We start from the raw sequence: 6080 nt of genomic DNA, 5'->3' as shown, positions 1-6080 counted from the left end.
CGACGAGGCATATGGTTGGTTTGATTATTCCATGTTCCAGTGATATCAGCTGGTCTTTAATTAGCAATCGTTCGGCCACCTGCCGGAGTCTTCTGGCCAAATTGACAAAGCATTTCGTTAGTAAGCGATATTTAGCGTTAGTAATCGCTATATGTTCAGCATCAAGATAGCCTGAAAGTTTGTCTTAAGTATAAATTTAGCGTAAGAGGGTTTTGTGAATAGGGGCCCTCATTCGCTACCCTGCTAAAATTATTGCCCCAAGAAAAAGCAGTGTTGCGCAATGCAATCACCGGAACAGGTAGCCTATTTCTCCAGTACGAAGCTTCTTTTCTGAGGAATTAACAAAGACTTTTTTTAGCTCGGTGCTGATTTTACACTTCCCCTTTTCCTTTCCCCTTTCCATTTCATAGCAGGGTGGCGTTTGTAAGGATAGACAGGCGAATAAAAAAGAACGGATTCCTGGACCTACCTTGGTAATCTTACGCTGCCTGAAGCCTTCCACGAGATAGAATGCTATGCAGCCACTGAAGTAGCACACAGCGTGATAATACGGGTGCATATAGAATTTCTCGAGCGTATTTGTCATTGTACTGTAACGAAGCAAAACGCAAGGCAATGTCACTAAAGGAGGCTGACCACAGTATTTTGTTATACATAGGCGCAAGGTTCCGGCAAATGCTTCAAAATTTTGAACTGTGCATCTCAAAAGCCAGACTAGTATGTGTTTGTGCATAAATTGTTACGTTTATTAAATGGCACACCTTTGTTTGTTTCATTATGTGAACCCCAAAAGAGCAGCAGAAAATTCAGCCATCGATGGATATTTAAGCATTCCTTCCTTCCTACCTTCCTTGCTTATTATTGGCTACTGCTCATTGTTGAAATTTTTCGTTCGTCTTGCGCAACGGCATTCAATAAGCGAGAAATTTTGCTTTATCGCAATCTGGTTTCACTATAAGGGGAAAATGTTCGCGAATGTTTTTCACTTAACTAATGAAACGGCGTTTCACATAATATCACAAAATTTCAGATCACATCACATCAGTTTATTTCTTTTAAAACAAACCTCTTCGGGGGTGTCAGATATTGTATTTTTGTAGATATTAAATGCCCCTAAGAACAAATGTGTAGAACCGTGTTTCAGTGAAAAAGCCACTGTTATCCTGAACGGTGTTCTGTAGACTTGCACCCATTGCACTGGACATTGTTTCCCGCATACGTAGTTGAAACAATGTTTCAGGGGGCGCTACGTATGCTGACATACTTTAAGGTTGTTTCAGGGTAGAGGCGCGCAAAACAGTATACCGGTTAAACATTAAACATGTGTAGATCATTCTCAATTTCCCTTTAGTTCCAGTTAAATATATTTGAGCGTTAAGGAAACTAAAAAGAATTACATGGAACGCTATTTTATTTGGGCAACTTGAAAACACTTGAGAAGGTTTTTCACTTATAGCTGAGACGTAGGTGGAGCGTTATTGAGAGTCTAAAATGGCAAAGCTATAAAAAAGCCAATAAAGAGCTTGGCGCTAACGTTTGCTTTTGAGCGTTTTAGGCGCGCCGTCAAAAGCCGGCTCCATGAAAAACGATGAAGGCGTGTTAGAAACACGAGCAGTAGTTTGAACTGAAGTACAAATGACTCTATGTTAAACAAGAAAAACAGTGACCTTAAGCAAGTGTATGTTCTCATAGTAGGCAGCAAGTAACATAGTCAATAATCACTGATACTTTCAAGATGACTTCTAGAATTCTAACCACATACGTTGTGAAAACATTGCACTCGTCTAACCTTCTTCGAGGTGTTTTAAACGCTCCGATTCAAGCATCATCCCTTTCTGCCAGCTTAACTCTGTATGCAAAAAAAAGAGGTACCTAAATGTAAGGAGTCGGGAAATCAGTGCTATTTTCAATGTGTACCACTGCCAACATCATTTACAGGTCTTATTATTAGTTAGTAAGCAGGCAGTAGACTTTCCTTCTCGTCATTACTTTGTCAATACTTGCGACTAATCATCTCTGGCACTTACTCTAAACGGGGACCAGGAAATATGAGGAACGGAAGCACATGAGAGCTCGCCACGACCCACGTTCCAAAGGAGCAGCAAATTCCAGCGAGAAGGACAAACATGCTTATGGCCAGTGTCCTCCGACTGTAAAAAAATAACGTGCACAACATCGTACACCGCGGTTAATATGGCAGCGGCTTTTACTTGGTGAATCGGACCAACTTGCTTTTTCGTGCTCGAAAGCGGTAGTTGGTTTTCTGAGAATCAGACGTATTTCTTTTTATTTTTTGCTATAGTTGAATGACCACTCAAAAAATTGCATGCAAGCGTTGTCGGTTCGAGTCCCGCCACTCAGGGTTTCTGAGGGTTTTTATTATTTATTGTTTCTTGTTTTTTTGTTTTAATTACTCATTCATGCATTTAACGGACGAGCACCGTGTCACTCCAATAGTAGGAATATGTTTCCCTGTGAGGATAAAGTACGACAGCAGCCGCATACTATTTTTATTCCTCGGGAGTTTATCCAGATGCGATTTTGCCAGCAACGCTTTGTACATTCTAAATAGTGTTCTTAGAGAGTAACATACGTATACTCCATTGAACGTAATACTTTTAGTGTCAGTCTCCTTGTGCGTGGATGCCAAATGCATCCCTACATTTGGCAGCCAAGCTGTTAATGCGAATAGCAGTGTTTGCCTACTTCAGCCGTATTGAATCTATCTATCTATCTATCTATCTATCTATCTATCTATCTATCTATCTATCTATCTATCTATCTATCTATCTATCTATCTATCTATCTATCTATCTATCTATCTATCTATCCGTCCGTCCGTCCGTCCGTCCGTCCGTCCGTCCGTCCGTCCGTCCGTCCGTCCGTCCATCTATCTATCCATCTAGCCTCTTACGTCGACCATGTTCACCAAGTAGTCTCTTTGTTTGGGCCGCTTAAATGCTCCTGAACTTGCTGACGTCGTGCTCGTTCCATTGTCGTCATTGCTGCTTCGTGATCTTACTCTCGTCAAGTCATCGTCATCACGCCATCGTCCTCACTCTGTCATTTTATCACTGTCATCACTTAAGTGATATTATTCCATTGTCGTCGCGCCATCATCGTCATGCGGCCTTCGTCACTCTGTCGACGCCAATCGTATTTGTGCTGTCGTCATTCAATTGTAATTATGCCACCCTTGTCGTGCCCTTTTCGTCATCCAGTCACTATCATGCATCTGTTGTCAGACAGTCGTCTTGCCGTCGCGGACGCGCAATCCTCGTCACACCATTTTCGTTATCCGACTCTCGTCATGCCATCGTCATCACGCTAGCAGGTTCATGCAGGTTCCATCGTACAGTGATCGTTACGTCTTTGTCATCATACACTCGTCACCATCCAATTGTTCTCATGGCTTTGTCAAGCCATCGTCGTCAACGCGTCGTCTTACAGTCGTCGTCCTGCATTCGTTGTCACACCGTAGTCGTTGTGCCGTCACAGACGTTACATTGCCGTCATTCTAAATTCGACATCCGGCTCTCATCATGCCGTCGCCGTGAACCATCGTCGTCACATAGTCGTTTCCCCATCGTCACCGCTTCATAACGTCATCCCATTGTGGTGAATTCGCCATCATCATACCACCTTCGTTTATCTGTCGACGTCATTTCTAGTTCGTGAATTTGTCGTAATCATTCCGTCATTATCAAATCGTCATTATGCCTGTGTTGTCGTGCAATCGTTGCGATTGCGTCATCGTCAGACAAACGATATCATGAATTTCATGCCGTACTCTCGTCGCCATGCCACCATGGTCGCGTTATCGCCGTCATTACCGCGTATTCGTGCGGTTTTCATCCTACCATCATCGCCATCTTTTGCACTGACGGCGGCGACATCACGCTGTGGTCGTTACACCACATTTGTCCTCGCATTGATGTCATTCCTGCATCGTCATGCCATCGTCACAGTGTCAGTATCATACATTCAGCCTCATGGCGCCATGCTGATGGGTGGCCTCGGCAAGCGTATGCTAAAGCAAAGTGGGACAAACTCGGAGTAATTTGGAGCAAGTGGCGCATAGTCGAAGGAACGAAAGACTCGGAAATTTCACTACACGCGTTAAATCAACGTCTCTCCAGGAATACGGCTGGTCGCAACCTTGCTCGAATGCTATTCACATTAGCGTCGATAGTCATCGGGTGATGAGTTCTGCCGTAATGTTTTCTCTATAGACAGGCCGCACCCCAACACAAACGTCTGCTGTCATATACTTTGTCACATTGACCATTTGCGTAAACTCTCATTGAACAACTATGCTTTGAGGGCACTTGCTTAGGAATGCTAAGCGTGATTATAAAATAAAATATATATTCTTAGTGTGCGTTTTTTTATCTTAGGACGCCTCCCGCAGTTATCGCGTACGGTGTAGGGTGTAGGGTTTTCATGCATACCCCGTGGGGGTTATGGGATACAGTACCAATAACACAGGTGCAATGAAGGTGCCATAGCGTACCGGTAACTTACACATTCCAGAAGCGCTAGGGTTCAAATTAGAATGAAGCATCAACCGGTCAGCAGTCGAGTATAGCAATATACATCTAAAAAATTTGTAAAAAAAAGCAGGGAAGAGATTGAGATGACGGGATCCGTTACAGGCATAGGCTGCGGTACAAAGTAGGCAGAGGTCTTGAGGCAGAGAAAAAGATTAAGGAGACACATAGAAATGGTAGGATGAGAAGCATGTATACCATACCTGATTAATTCAAGCAGGCCAGGTGACTATTTGTAACCGGCCTGCCTTAAAGGGGATGCAAATAAATCATCATCATCGCCATGCCCCATTGAGCTAGAGGTAGGCTTTCCAATTCCCATATGAATATAATGGGAGCAAGCACCTACTTTATTTGTCTTATACACATCGCAGTTATCACGTGCACACTTCGTTATGAAGTTCACCGTACACCCTATATAACCGCGTAAAACACTTAACCAAATATCAGACGCGGTACATTTTTATGCATAGCCTTCGGCCGCAGAAGTAACATACCTGTAATGCAACTATACATTATTTGAAATCCAAGGTAACAAGCACTTCACAGTCAATTCGCATTGCCAACAAATCAGAACCATAGAACATGACACTATCATGGAACCTAACTCTAGCAGACGATGGTCAAAAAACTATAGCAATTCTTCGAAGACATGCGTCAGTAGCCATTTTGTAAATTTGCAATGATGCTGTAAGACCCGCTTACCTTTTAAATATTGACAACACCACTAGAGAGACCAGGAAGAGCTGGAAATCGGCTGATAGGTACCACATGTGCACCAGCGGTGAGGGCGGTGTTGGTGGTGTCGCAATGTAGCCACGGGAAGGGTTAACTTGGTTGTCTAGGCCGGAAAGTGCCCCACCTGAGATTCCCTTTCCGCGCATATCCTTAAAGTGATAAAATAGAGATATAAAAAAAGAAAGACATGGGTGGGGTTTCACAGCTTTGCAGATTGTGCATAGTCATGTTCTCGGCACAAAGAATTGAAATTCAAACAAAGAAATGCAACATGAGCGTGATTGGCTTCGAGGGCTACCACAGGTGGCACCGGTGCTGCTAGCACTATGACCTAGGAAGCGGCATCATGTGGCTCCCGTACGCACATTCGCGTCATTGCGGCAGCCACAGAGAGATACAATTGCCAGAGGAAACTGGCGCCAGCGTCTACACGAGCTGGTGGAGCTTTAAGCAAAGCATTTCAGAAAGCATGAGAATAATGGGCACCACATGACATTGCAAGGCGATCATATTTAAAAAAGTGCTGTGTTTTAAGTAACTAAATACACATAATTAAAATTATCCAATGATAGGATCCGAGCACATGAGATCTATCACAGAATCCCGATATTAAAACAATTCCGCCACAGACTCACAGACAAACGGGGCGGCTACAGTTTGCTGCGATTATGCGTGCTTTCGGAGTCTTATTACCTTCTGCACTAAAGAAGCAAGGTGGAGTCACAGAGTGAGGACAGCTTGCCCCAAAAGTGTATATTGCTTTTATATTTAGTCCAACTTAAGCCCAGATAC

General features: G+C 43.4%; 1 long non-coding RNA gene across 1 annotated transcript; it reads right to left on the bottom strand.

The window, feature by feature from the left end:
* Positions 1–484: 484 nt before the first annotated feature.
* On the bottom strand, positions 485–5371 carry LOC139055511 (uncharacterized). Its single transcript, XR_011511820.1, has 3 exons — positions 5256–5371; positions 2028–2150; positions 485–590 (listed from the first exon to the last, which is right to left on the bottom strand). It is a non-coding gene; the product is annotated as an uncharacterized lncRNA (long non-coding RNA).
* Positions 5372–6080: the final 709 nt, after the last annotated feature.

The sequence above is a fragment of the Dermacentor albipictus genome, chromosome 2 (genome assembly GCF_038994185.2).
Source record: "Dermacentor albipictus isolate Rhodes 1998 colony chromosome 2, USDA_Dalb.pri_finalv2, whole genome shotgun sequence".
NCBI classification, from domain to species: Eukaryota; Metazoa; Arthropoda; class Arachnida; order Ixodida; family Ixodidae; genus Dermacentor; species Dermacentor albipictus.
The sequence above is the reverse complement of the archived record's forward strand: the minus strand, read 5'-3'. Positions and strand labels throughout refer to the sequence as shown.